This window comes from Lagenorhynchus albirostris, chromosome 18, assembly GCF_949774975.1.
Source record: "Lagenorhynchus albirostris chromosome 18, mLagAlb1.1, whole genome shotgun sequence".
Lineage (NCBI taxonomy): Eukaryota > Metazoa > Chordata > Mammalia > Artiodactyla > Delphinidae > Lagenorhynchus > Lagenorhynchus albirostris.
The window spans coordinates 49,384,039-49,399,214 of record NC_083112.1 but is presented as its reverse complement, the minus strand read 5'-3'; the positions used below and the strand labels follow the sequence as shown (position 1 = coordinate 49,399,214).

The window sequence follows — 15,176 nt, the reverse complement described above, 5'->3', positions numbered from 1 at the left end:
CTCTCTGGAAGTGGCCACTTCTTCCAGCCCTGAGGTGGGCGAGAGATGGCAAACTCCACTGGAGAAGGCAACAGGAAAAAAGGAGGACTGGCTTTCTCTTAAGGCAAAGAGGTAAAGAGAAGGTTTAGGGGAGGGGTAAATGTTGGAGTGTTCACCATAAAATTGTTCCAGGGGACAGAGTGGAAAGCTCTGGGAGGAAGCAGGTCACTGGACCAAGAAGCCAAGCGTTGAGCACCATGACCGAAGCTCTTCTATCTTGGTGGGACAAAGGCTGACTGACAGCAAGGATACAAGAGGTTAGGCAGCTACAGGGAAGACCTCGGTGTGGTTTAAACATTTCCATATTACATTTAACAGTCAGTAACCTGTGACTCTAAGTCAAGCCAAGACCACACAAATCCTGCATTTTTTTCTTATGATAAACCATCCTGAGTTTTGAAACTACACTGAAAAAACATCGTCTACTCAACACACACCCAGGAGACTGACGGGATGAATAATACTTCAAACATTAAGCCACTTGTCTATAAACAGAGAGATATTTTGGCTATATTCACATTACCTGAAGCAAAACTAATTTTTTTAAAGCTTTTTAAAAACATTCTTCTCGGTCACAGTTTGGTTTAGGAAAACCTTTCAGTTTTGCTTAGACTATACACTCCAAAGGCACTTATCAAAACTTTTCATTTACTAAAATCAAATCTCCAGTTTTTAACTGTAAATTAAATATTTACAAATACAACACATAGACGATCCCTTACGTATTTTCTGAGAACTTCATTGAAGCATTACCAGAAAAAGTAGTTATAATTATTATTCAACCATTGGAAATAACTCTTCATCACTGAACAAAGAACGTTCAAAGTACATCAGAGTATATTCAACAAAATCAATGTACTTTATGCATTTGCTTGGTACTATGTTAAAGCAACATGGGAGACAAAATAACTTATTAACCTAATTTATTGAAAACCACATCTTAAACCAGGGGTGGGCAAACTAGGGCCTATGGGCCAAACCCAGGCCCGCCAACTGTTTTTATAAATAAAAGTTTATTGGAACCCAAACTCCAATCGATTGCAATGAGATCTCTCACTACAATGGGCAGAGAGAGTTGAGTAGTCCTAACAAAGATCCATTGCCCATAAAGCCTAACACAAAATTAAATATGGGCTTGGGCTCCTGGTGACAGTTCCAGAGGATCTGTCAGGAGGCCCAGCACGGGCAGATTAGGCCAGAGAAGACCCCAGCCAGGTCCATATTTTCCTTGGAAGGGGCAGCTCAGCACCTTCCCAAGCTCTTTGGTGGGAAAGGGGTTTTCTGTCCCATCAAAGTGAGGGGGTAAGGATGTTTCCCATTGAGAAAATGGACTATGTTTATAATCAGTGAATCCTGGAAAACACTTACAGTGCATGAAAATGTCAACAGACTAGAAATCCTACCTGGGACCTGGCCGTTGAGTGTTATGCCCAGGAGGGAATTCTTCCCACATTGGGATTATAGTGAGGCTCTGCCCCAGAACCTGCAGGTGTGCAGCCAGCAGGAGAAGGTGTACCTTTCTAAGAGCTACTCTCTTAAAGACTTGAACTTCAGGAAAAGACAGGGCGTGGGCTGCTTCCTCCTGGCCTACGTGAGGTTGCACTGAACTCTGCCGATGAAGCCTGAACTCACAGGAAGAGAAAGGTCAGATAATGAGAGAAACAAATCTCAGATTTCTCTTAGATAGACCGAAAACTGAAACAGAGCCACATGTAAGTGCACACAAAGTGTGCCTTTCTGGAATTCCCTTAAATATGTGGAATAAATTTCAAGAATTGCATAAAAAGCATTCCAAACATGAAACCCTGACCTCAAGCCTGGGAAGCGGAAGCGGGGTGGAAAGAAACTCTCCAGAAAAGATAAATCGAAGAATGAAGGGGCACCTTGTCAGAAACAATCTTTAAATAAAGCCCAGTGGAAGGAACGTATTCAGTATTTTGGAGTCAGGGATAGGTTTGAAAAAAGAAATGATAAGTCAGGCCTTCAAGAGCATAGACCAGGCTGTGGACAACTGCAAAATGGAGAAAGCTGAGAACTCAGCAACCAAATGGCCACAGGAGAGCTTATTGTAAAACTATCAGAGCCGCTGAAAGCCCCAACTCTGTAAAAGCCAAAAAAGATACTGCAAATTCACAGGTTGCTTGAGAAAAGAATAAACTTGTATGGGGGTCTGAAGCAAAGAATAGATCGGAAACTCAAACAATATGAGACATATGTCACTTGGCCAGTATCCTTCACTACATGTGTGAGGTGCACATGCTCAATTTACTGAAAAGATTTCCATGCTTGTGTTAAATGTGTCAGGAAATTGACAGAAGTAGAAAAAATAAGCATAAATTTTGAGAGCTTACAATAATGAAATGAAGCTTTCTGTTATCTGTATAAGAAATTAGAATGTTTAACACTTATATATCCCTAGAGTGTAAAATCCATTTTAGTTTTCATCTATTTGTTATAGCATAGTCAATGAGCTTCCTATATTCGAATTCAGTTTAATGATACTTATTCTGAAATTTTAAGATTGCTATTTGTTTATAACGGATTAGTTATAACTGGATGAGTCTCAATTGATATTGTCTTTGTAAATGACTTTAATTACTTTAATGTTATAAAAGTAACAATTAAATTTTTATTGGGAAGGTGCAGTTAATTCTTCACAGTCGCATGGTAAAAGCAATTAATTTTTATGTTCCTTCAAATAAAATATTTCAGTAAAAAAAGAAAAATATAATAAGTGCTATATAGAGATATATACTGAAAGCTGTGGAATAACTCTGCTTGGGGAGAAAGAAAAACATGGAGAGACCAAAAAATGACATATTGCTGGAGTTATCCAAGGTGGATGGGATGAGCATAAAATCAGTACAAAGTTGACTTCACTCCAGGGTCTGCCCCTCTTTCACACAGTCCTCAGTGGTACTTTGAAAATGCAGACTTCAGAAAATAGTTGTTGAATGCATGCTGCCCTCTGGTGGCCCAGAAGTGCTATCCCCTACCACAGCTTTCTCCCAAATTACTCGTACTGTGTTCTGGAGCTTTCCCAAGTCCTTTTCCTTCAAACAGTTACGCATCCTTTATTCCAGTGACTTAAGACTTCAATCTCACATGACAGCCGAATATTTCTGACCAAACAAATCCTAATACAGTCACGGTTTAGCCCTTCCATATAACCGGTAGTCACTTTACAGAAACACATTCTGGAAAGAGTCACTGATAACAAGTCCAGAACAGGGGGAACAGCCTTCATGCAGGCAGACCCTGTAGAGGGTCTCTCATTCCCCATGGGATGACCAATTGCACGTGTAACCCGCTTTCTCCTAATGTTCCGCCAGTTCTTTCACTGTAAGGATTTATTTTCGGGTGTTGTTTCCACAAACCTTGCCTAGAGACACTTCTCCACACATTCCATTAGTCTGTCATAGCTAAGCCCCCTCTCACAAAGCCAGTGTCAACATATTTTACCCCTTGTAAAAAAAAAGGGGGGGGGGAGGGGGTAAAAAAAAGGTAAGAGGGAAATCTTGGATGCCGGGGCCTCCTTTCGCAGTAAATTGATATAACTGAAGTAGCCACTTTCTCCCTCTTCATCACCCCTTATTTCATATACATAATTACGGCTGATAAAAAATGGAGGCCAAGGGCTTCCCTGGTGGCGCAGTGGTTGAGAGTCCGCCTGCCGATGCAGGGGACACGGGTTCGTGCCCCGGTCCGGGAAGATCCCACATGCTGCGGAGCGGCTAGGCCCGTGAGCCATGGCCGCTGAGCCTGCGCGTCCGGAGCCTGTGCTCTGCAACGGGAGAGGCCACAACAGTGAGAGGCTCGCGTACCGCAAAAAAAAAAAAAAATGGAGGCCACTCCAGTGGGCCGGCCCACATCACAAACCTAAACCTAAGTCAGCCTACACTCACGGAAAACTGCCAAGGACACCTAACATACACGGACCCCAATCCTCCAGCTCGGCTCACCTCACGCTAGAAGACGCTACACCTGTTAGCCTTCCCAGGATACTCCTGGCCTCCTGGTCAATCATGCAATGTCCATGTTGCTGCCTCAAAGGCTCTGTCAACTCGCTTTTGCCCAAATCCCTCAGAAACAGTACTCCCCCCCATCCATGAATTATTTTCCCTTGAATAAAGGACCGTCAAATTTGCTACTAAATTGTATCATTTTTTTGTCATTTGTCACAACCCGTAGATACTTCCTCTGTATGCAGGCTTCCTCCAACTTCTCTTACTGTTGAATGTTCGTGTCTGTCAGCCACCACTGCAGAGGCCTCACAGAGCTCTGCACTCAAAGGTCGGCCGGAAAGCATGGCTTTCATTTCAACATGTTCTTCGTGAGCTGTTTCGGTGCAAACCCTGAGCAGATGAGTTCTGAGTTAGTTTCCATAGGACAAATCCAAGTAAATGTTCCACAGGCTCTGCTGCTTCCTCTCCTCCACAGAGCCTGCAGGCCACCCAGAACAGGCAGAAGATTAAAATGCACTGCCAGGCTTTCTTCTTTTAATTGGTCTCTTTCTTTGGCGTGCTTTTGGAAGACAATAGTGTGGGATGAGGCTTTAGTTTCCTTCAACTTTACACAAGCATGAGTCAACTCTAGCCAGAAGGGGGAAAGAACATAAATCTGTGGTGTGGCAGCCTAGTTCCCGGGGGCCAGCGGGGTTCACAGAAACTGCAAACGCGGGTTACTCCAAGTTCAAGTCTGCATTTACAGGATGTTTAGTAAATCTATGCAAAATGAAATGGAGGCAAATTCCGTGGAAAACCTAACCAAAGGATACTCAAAGGCAAAACCTTTTTTCATAATCTAACAAGCTCTGGGAAAATTACCTGTGGGATAACGAACTGGAAAGTTACAGAAAACATGCTTAAATTTTCCAATATCACTGCTTTTACGCAATAACTTACAAATAGCTGAAGATGGGTGGAATTTACCATAATTAATCCGATAAATCACAATGTCATAGATGATCAAACCTTGAAGGGGCCTCTAAGATTACTCAATAGCTGTCAACCAAAGCTCTCTGTAAACTGTACATCACAATACGTAAGAGGAAAAAACTAAGGCTCTTCACTGAAACGGACAAAGAAGAGTAAAATGGTTAGTGAAGAATGGACAGTGCATAGTAACAAGCACAAGCTTTGGGTCAGACACCTGCTGCCCCATTCAGGCTCTGACACTCTCTAGCTAAGTTACAGAATTGCTAAGCCTCTACTTTTTTCTCTTACTGAACCAAATTTTCGTAAGAAGTTTGGCCAACTCCTATGCCCTTCCCATAAGACTTTCTGCCTTGGATGACAAAAATTGTAAAAAGAAAAAAATGACTATGAACTGTCAAAGTGACAAAATTTGGATACACAGGAAATACTCTTTCCCACTACGCCATACTGCCAGTGGATATATTTGATATGTTTGTGGGCTTAAAAGTACTAGAGAAGAATGGCACAGCTGAATAGGAATCTGTGAAGAAAAAGAGAAATATATGATTGCATTAAATAAGGATGACAATAATTAGTGCTGGGACACAAATTCTACTCTTTGAAAGACACTGAAAAAAAAAATCAAACCACTGGGAGAATTTCTGCAAAACACAATGATAAACGACTTGTATCCAGAATACAGAACTCTAGAAAACAAATAACCCAATTTAAAAGATGGGCAAATAATCTGAACAAACACTTCATCAAAGAAGGTATACGAATGGCAACTAAGCACACAAAAAATGCTCAATATCACTTGCGTAATAAAGAGAAAGACTCAATGTGGAAAAGTTTGCCCATTTCTGATAAAGTTAAACAGACACTTACAAGAAGACCCATCAATCCCATGCCTCAGCATTTACTCAAGTGAAATAAAAAGCCTGTCATGAATGTTCACAGTGGCTTCATAATTGCCCAAAACTAAAAGCAACCCAAATATACTTCAAATGGGAATTGATAAACTGAGGTACATCTGTTCCAGGAATACCACTCAGCGATGAAAAGGAATGAAGTACTGATACAAACATGAATGAGTCTCAAATGCATTATGCTAAGTGGAAGAAGGCTACAAACAGTATGATTCCATTTATATGATATTTTCAAAATGACAAAACCACAAGGACCTTCAAGGACAGAAAACAGATCAGCGGTTGCCAGGGACAGGGGGTAAAAAAGGAAGGATCTTCTACAAAAGATGCACAAGGAAATTTGGGGGAGGGGGCGGGGGGATGAAACTGCTGTAACTTGATCGAGGTGGCAGTCACACAACTGTCTGCGTTTTGTCAGATCTCAATTCACTACCAAGGGTGAATTTCACTGTAAATTATACCTCAATTTTAAAAAAAGGTATGAGACACGTGATGTGAAACAGCTGTCAGAAATGTTGCCATTCTCTGAGCTGATATGAAACGAGGTTTAAGATAGTGATACTTAAACTTGAGTCAGTGGGTCCAGGGTGGGAGCTGGGAATCTGTAGCTTTAAAAAGTATTCTAGGGCTTCCCTGGTGGCGCAGTGGTTAGGAATCTGCCTGCCAATGTAGGGGACACGCGTTCGAGCCCTGGTCTGGGAAGATCCCACATGCCACGGAGCAGCTAGGCCCGTGAGGCACAACTACCGAGCCTGCGCGTGTAGAGCCTGTGCTCCGCAACAAGTGAAGCCACTGCAATGAGAAGCCCGCGCACCGCGATGAAGAGTGGCCCCTGCTCCCTGCAACTGGAGAAAGCCCGCACACAGAAATGAAGACCCGACACAGCCAAGAATAACTAAATAAATTTATAAAAAAAAAAAAAGCATTCTAGATTATTTTGATGCAGGTGGTCCAAAGACTACACTTTAAAGTTGTTACACAGCATGGTCATGGCAAAAGCTGATACAAATACCCTCTCATCATTTCTTCATCTGAGGGAATGAGCAGAAAAAACATGATCAAATGCCAGATTATGTATAAGGTCTTTTCCAGACTTTCATCTAAGAGAGCTGTGGATTTCAGATAATCATCTGTTTAGTGTCCTGAACAGTTTTACCAAGCTGGAAAGACAAGAAAGTAGTTAAATTCATAGAGGAACACAGAATAATATGGCAACAAAGGTTAATCATAGAATATCTAAACCACTGTTGTCTAAGGCAAATTTCAAACAAAAAGATAATTCTCCGTTTTCCAACACTCACCCACTCCATTTATAACCTAAAGTAGATCGCTCCTTTTTAAAGAAATAGTATACTGAATTCCCATGTGTAAACGAATAGGCGTAGAGCTGGTCTAATAAAAAAGGGGTGTGGGGGGCAGAAGATTCTGAGCATCACTGAAGAGCCATATACACTAGTCTATAAATCTCATCCCCACCCCATCTTCCAAAGGTCACCATGGAAACTCAGCTCTGTGGAGCCCCATTAGAAAATATTCCTTAAAAACTAAGGTTGCAGGGATAAATGCACAGCCTATTGGGTTGGCCAGAAAGTTCCCTCAGGCTTTCAAGAAATCTAGCTGACTTCTACTATAAGAGTTTCAGTAAAATCAGTAAATTTGGATGAATTATGCAATAAACTTAACACTTACAGTTATTCTGTATGTTTGTCTGGTTTCTTCACTAATATATCCCAAATACCTACAAAGTCACTAGCCCATAGTAGGTACTCCTATTTATTGAATAAGTATCTAAATATAAAGCAGCTTATAAACTTCAATACAAAACATATCCCCAGTGAGTCAAACTCTGATTGCAGATACTGGTAAAATTGAATGACAATTGTTAATTCTCCCAGAAAAGAACTGCAATTTTAAAGAACCATTAAGTAAATTAATCTCTAATTAGTCAAAAGTATTAGTGTAGATTTTTGTAGAGAGGACTTGCCGAGGTCTATATCTCCCACCAGTGTCCATGCCATTACTCCAAATATGCAGGTTTTATTAGTGTTTAATGTAGGTAGGATTAGCTATGTCACTTCTGAATTAAACAAAATCATGGAAAACAATCCAGGAAAAAAAAATACTTGGGCTCATTCTATACCATAAACAAAGCCTTAAAAACCTCTCTATGGGCTTCCCTGGTGGCGCAGTGGTTGAGAGTCCGCCTGCCGATGCAGGGGACACGGGTTCGTGCCCCGGTCCGGGAAGATCCCACATGCCGCGGAGCGGCTGGGCCCGTGAGCCATGGCCGCTGAGCCTGCGCGTCCGGAGCCTGTGCTCCGCAACGGGAGAGGCCACAGCAGTGAGAGGCCTGCGTACCAAAAAAAAAAAAAAAAAAAAACCTCTCTAAAAAAGAAAGATAGGTTGCTCTTATCTTGGGCACAAAATAAAAGCTGAGCTACCAGAATTTGATCCAAAAGTAAAACTTCATAGCTTTCGTATTAAAAGCTTCAATTGTAGACTGAAAGTAATAGGTTCAATTTACAATTTTAAACACTTCATAGGTTAAAAGACCTTGAAAAAGGCCTTAGGTGTAATCATCAAAGAATTGCCACCTTATTACAGAAGAGTATTACCCCTGAATAGTTGTTTCTGTTTTAAAAACAACGAAGGGGGCGAGGTTGTCTTCAACTTACGTACCTAACACCCCTCTTATTGGCTAAAAGCTTTAATAATGCAATGTCTTCTCATCTTTGTTAGCTAGTGAAACAAGGTTTAAGTTTCACATTCAGTTGGTAGCTGCTGTGGAATGCATTAAATAAGGAATGTTTTATCCAGAGGAGAACAAACCTAATCTTCAGGTGTGGATTGATACAAAGAGAGGGACATTCACGGAATTCAAGAGAATCAACACCTCACAAATTCTTGCTCCCCCGCCCTGGTGTTACATTACCTGCTACACTGCCTCAGGTTCACGCACCCCTGCAGTCAAAGACACTGAGAAGGTATCCATATTAATGTAAAGAAACCAGCTTCCAGCGCTTGGCTTCTCTGTGTACAGCTTAGATGCAGCAGGGTAAACTCTGAAAAATCTGTTTCTGTTAACTATAATTCCGTTAGCAATCACAGAGATCAGTGAGTAGCCACAGTCACTGTTTCATCAAGTCAGTCAAATATTCAGTCTGGAGAAAGTCACATAATTAATATGCTGTACTTGACAGCGTAATTTTATTCATCCATTCCATTAACATTTACGGATGGTCTACTCTGCTCCACAGAGAATGCTAAGGATGCTTTAAACAAGAAGGTGGCTACATTTTATATTTGCAATCTTCTAAAAATATATGTAGTTTCAGGGGAAACTTTCTAAATTTTCCCCTGTATTTTAATTATTACTTTGCTTCTTCGAAGAGGCACCGTGTAAATGACATCTGTGTGTGTGTGTGTGTGTGTGTGTGTTTCACAAGGAGGAGACATTTACGAAGAGGGAGACAATTGATAAAATGTTCTCCCTGGTGGCACAGGGGTTAAGAATCTGCCTGCCAATGCAGGGGACATGGGTTCAATCCCTGGTCCGGGAAGATCCCACGTGCTGCGGAGCAACTAAGCCCACGCGCCACAACTACTGAACCTGTGCTCTAGAGCCTGCGAGCCACAACTACCGAGCCTGCGTGCCACAACTACTGAAGCCTGCACGCCTAGAGCCCATGCTCCACAACAAAGATGAGCCACCGCAATGAGAAACCCATGCACCGCAACGAAGAGTAGCACCCACTCGCTGCAACTAAAGACCGCGTACAGCAACGAAGACCCAACACAGCCAAAAATAAATTTTTTTTAAAAATGTTCTTCAATTTTCTGTTACAAGCATCATGTCTCATTGACCACCTTCTTCAGCTAAGTAAATAACTCATTCTTTGTTTAAAGAATAGCATTCCAGCAATGAGTGGTTGGGTAACATTTAGATACAGAGCTCCCTCTGAGAAAGCTCACCCACCACCTCCAGAGCTTGCCTCTAGCGACAGAGATGTCTCCGGATTTGTCTCGTTGGTTCAGACTTCCATCAACACCATAGAGGAGAGAATGTATTCCAAAAAAGTGTGTTTAAGTTTATTTTTGGAACTGAAACAAATGCTAAGATTGAGGGGGGGGAGGATGTATCAACCTTAAAAAAAATAAAGCTCAATTTCCTAAATAAATCTGTTTAAACATTGTTTCATGAAAACATTTGTTTTACAACTGTGGAACCTAACTTAAATCTGGTTTAGAAAAGACTTTAACTGAAAGGAAATACAGGGTACAAATATGTTTGAACATTCTTCTGTTATAATCTAACCTGAAAATAAAATTATAAACAGCAGGGATGGGGAGTTGAAATTGACTCTGAAACCATATATTCGCCACAACTATTTGCTGTTGCTGGCAGATTCGATCCAGTAATTTCAATAAATTATTACTTGTATTTCCTTTATAATTCAATCTCTAGTTTTTAAATATTGGATACTATTTATTTCATTACTCTAATCAGGATATTGTCTGTAAGCTGAAACCAAATAGATGACATCCTTTGAGCAGATTTTCTCTACCTTTCAAAAACCAGGCTACAGCCCAGTGAGAAAAACAACACATTTGATTTGAGATGCCTTCATATTTCATTGTAGTTTTGTGAATACCCCAATTCTTGTGTCCAATTTGGGGAAGGCCAATATATTATGAATAAAAGCTAAGAAGTCGGTCCTTCTGTTTAGTTGCATTCTTCCATTGTATTTCACCCTCTGCTTTTTTTTTTTTTTTTCTGTACGCGGGCCTCTCACTGTTGTGAGAGCCTCTCCCATTGCGGAGCACAAGCTCCGGATGCGCAGGCTCAGCGGCCATGGCTCACAGGCCCAGCTGCTCCGTGGCATGTGGGATCTTCCCGGACTGGGGCACGAACCCATGTCCCCTGCATCGGCAGGCGGACTCTGAACCACTGCGCCACCAGGGAAGCCCTCACCCTCTGCTTTGAGTTTGCCAACATACACATACACAGAAGCACTCTGACTTCTGCTGCCAGAGATTGGAATTTTTTCCACAAGTGTTTTATTTCAGTTACATTTTTCTGTAAAGTTCTTAGTATCCATCCTCAAAGTGTAATCCACGATCATTTCCCTGATGGCCTACAAATGCTGGCCATCTGTACCTTCTACCCTCACCTAGGCAGGAAAAGAGGGAAAGGATAAAACCAAAGGGTTATGCTATCAGCCTGTCCCTCTTTGTCACCCAGGCAATAGCTCTCCTGGAAGCTCCACCCTATAGTCACCTGTGACACATGGACACTCTCAGCACAAGGGTGTCTAAGAAGACAAATCTTTTCATCTGGATTTACTAACATTCTCATAAATGTCACTGTTCAAAGGGTGACGAGAGAAGAATGGATATCAGATAGACAACCTGTAATGTCTGCCATAGGTAGATCACATTAAAAAAAAAAAAAAGAGGTGAATTCACCTGGGTAGCCATCTGAGGGAAAAAGAAAGTTAGATCCATAGCTCATGCCTTAGAGTAAGCTAATTCCTGATAGATCAATGATTTTAAAGTATAAAAGATGAATCTACAAAATAACCTAAAGAAACTAGGAGATTTTGGTACTCTAGGAATGAGAAAGGTCCCTATGATACAAAACCCAGAAACCACAAAAGAAAAGATTAATAAACTCAACTACGTACTAAGATAGTTTCTTCATAGGAAAACAGTCAAAACACAAACCAACGTGCACACACACACACACACACACACACACAATAAAAACTCTTGCAGCTCACATCCTAGACAGAGCCAATTTCCTTAATAAATAAAGAGCTCTTACAAAAAGGAGGAAGCAATATAGTTAACAGAAAAGAAACAAATTACCCTTAAACATATTAAGAGATGGTCAATCTCATAAATAAGATTAATACAAAATCAAAGCTACAAGATACCATCTTCATCTTTCTGACAAAGAATAAGAATAGGGGTTAACAGACCCTCTCCTACGTGGCTGGTGGGAGTGTAAACTGGCAGACCCTCTAGAGAGGAAAACAACAATTCAGCTGCTGGGACTCATCCTACAGTTATAACCGCACACACGCAAAATGACGTACGCCCGATGTCATTCGCAAAAGCGTTGCTTATAATTATAAAAATCAGAAAAAAATTAAGTATCTGTCAAAAGGGGACAGGTTAAATAAATTCTAGTTCATCCACTCAATAAAATACAGTAATTACAAATATTAGATTTTGCAACTGTCAAAAAAATTTTAAAGCCCTTTATGTGCCAATATATAAGGGCAGTCGAGCTATCCTGTTAAGTACCAAAATCATGGAACGGAATAGTGTGTATACTACGTTTCCATTTGTACTTTTAGAAATTAAGCAGTGAACAGAATATGCAGATTATCCAAAGCATTCAGGCTTCTCAGAAGCCCTGTGAATACTTTTTCCACTTTCTGTGCGCACTTGCCCTGCACTTTCTCACCAAGCAGTGACAACTCAAGGTGATACACAGCTTTCACAGAGGTGAGGAGGGCAGTGCGTTGGCTCTGGAGCTGGAACTTCTAAACTGATTTATTTTATTCTTTGTCTAAGAGTCTAAGAAGGGCAAGGTCCAAAATGTCTTTACCACAAATTTATCCAACTATAGATTCATTTCTTAACAAGTTTCTAGTATAAGAATTGAATGTTGAGAAACTTCCCTGGCGGTCCAGTGGTTCAGACTCCACGCTTCCAAGGCAGGGGGCACAGGTTCGATCCCTGGTTGGGGAACTAAGGTCCCACATGCCCTGCAGCGCAGCCAAAAACTAACTAAATAAATTAATTAATTTAAAAAAAAAAGAATTGAATGTTGCTGGAGAATTAGCTCTCATCTAATCTTTGATCAATTATTTTCACCATTATCTGATATTAGAAGTACAGTGACACTGCACGGCTTCATTAGGGCTGGAAGTAACAAGAATTGGTGTTAAGGTAGCTGGCTCGGGTGAGGAGGGGACACAGGCAGGCTGGAAAGTGTTCTACTTCTCAGCGACAGAAAATACAACAAGCAATAGGCATGAGCCACAATAGGTATTCTGCAGATTTCCTTTAATTGAAGGATATCAGGATGAGTTCAGAAAGCTACAAAATCTCAGTTTCCCTAGTTCAGCCTACTTTTCTGATTCCCATAATAGTTCAGCCTAGTGTCTTCCCATCTAATCACACTTCTCTCTTAAGAAAAGAAGTCCAAAGGTGGGGGGAAAGGAGCATGGGCGGGGGGGATATATTCCATACTTCCCTACTTCTCCTGGACAACGTTTTGAAAGCCTTTCCCTATTCTAAGGGCTTACGACAGGGAAACCTTCATACATAGCAACCTGGAATCCCCCCAGAGACCTGAGAGCATCCATGGAGAGCTGTAAGGGAAACCATGCACCAGAGATGTTCTCTACACCCTTGGCACTGGGACCACTGTTTCCACCGGATCATGGCCCTATCCCATATCCTGAAACTGACGCCACTGACATTAAACCTTTACTATATGCAGAGTAAAATAAAACGTGCTATAGGGGAAGAACACCAAACTAAAGAGAAAAATAAATTGTCATCATCACGGCGCTCGTAACATCTTTGGGATCAAAAGCTATGAGTGCGGGCATGCCAGCCCACACAAGCAGTCTCCAGAGTTTGACAGCAGAGCAGCTTTCACAAACTAAAAATCTCAGGACATAAGCACAAAGGGGATAGTGTGGCAAGGGCCCTGCGACACATGAGGCCAGGCGGGGCATTGCTAGGCTTTTCTTAATCTTACTCCCCTCTATCAGGCAATCTCTCCTCCGCTTACCATCCACACTTCCTGCAGGAGAATTTTATACTCCCTGCCCTTAGCTCTGCATCTTCATCTCCGATTCACTGCTCAGTGAAGTCTAATTTGTCTTCCACCTGCACCCTGAAATCGCTCTCAGCCACTAGTGAGCTCCAAATTTGTAGATTAAATAGACACTCTCCAGTCATTTTTCTGAACTTTAATTTGACACTGTTTATTTTTTAATTTATTTTTTATTGGAGTATAGTTGATTTACAATATTGTGTTGATTTCTGCTGTACAGCAAAGTGATTCAGTTACACACATATATACATTCTTATTTATATTCTTTTCCATTATGGTTTATCCCAGGACATTAAACATAATTCCCTGTGCCATACAGTAGGACTTTGTTGTTTATCCATTCTATATATAATAGCTTGCATCTACTAACCCCAAACTCCCAATCCATCTGTTCCCCATCCCCCTCTCCCCTGGCAATCACAAGTCTGTTCTGACTGTGAGTCTGTTTCTGTTTCATAGATAGGTTCATTTGTGTCATATTTTAGATTCCACATATAAGTGATATCATGTGGTATTTGTCTATCTCTTTCTGACTTATTTCACTTAGTATGATAATCTCTAGTTCCATCCATGTTGCTGTAAATGGCATTATTTGGTTCTTTTTTATGACTGAGTAATATTCCATTGTATATATGTACCACATCTTCTTTATCCATTCATCTGTCAATGGATATTTAGGTTGTTTCCATGTCTTGGCTATTGTGAATAGTGTTGCTATGAACATAGGGGTGCAGGTATATTTTTGAATTATAGTTTTGTCTGGATATATGCCCAGGAGTGGGATTGCTGGATCATATGGTAATTCTATTTTTAGTTTTCTGAGGAACCTCCATTCTGTTTTCCATAGTGTCTGCACCAACCTACATTCCCACCAACAGTGTAGAAGGGTTCCCTTTTCTCCACACCCTCTCCAGCATTTATTATTTGTTAACTTTTTAATGATAGCCATTCTAACTAGTGTGAGATGGTACCTCACACTAGTTAGATGGTAGTGTTGATTTGCATTTCTCTACCAATTAGCGATGCTGAGCATCTTTTCGTGTGCTTTTTGGTCACCTGTATGTCTTCTTTACAAAAATGTCTAGGTCTTCTGCCCATTTTTTGACTGGGTTGTTTTCATACTGTTTATTTCAACATTTAACTATTTGTAGGTCACAAACCTTCCTGGAAATCTGATGAATGGTCTGAACCCTTTCTCCAGAAAAATCCTACACATACACACGCTGCAGAGAGTTCAGAAGCCCCCTGAAACTTAATCCTGAACCAAACGGGTCAAGAGATCCCAGGTTAAGAACTGCGGATCACGAGCTTGGTTTCTTTAACAACTTTCCCTTACAAATTACAGTTGACTTTTTGATCAATTAGGGGATTAGGGGTGCCCTCCAGGCAGTTGAAAATCCGAGTATAACTTTACAGTTGACCCTCTGTATACAC

The 15,176-nt window shown here is 41.1% G+C and overlaps 1 pseudogene; it reads left to right on the top strand.

Annotated features, from left to right (window-relative positions):
* Window positions 1–1,691: 1,691 nt before the first annotated feature.
* Window positions 1,692–2,247, top strand: LOC132508722 (protein FAM204A-like; annotated as a pseudogene).
* The last annotated feature ends 12,929 nt before the right edge of the window (window positions 2,248–15,176 follow it).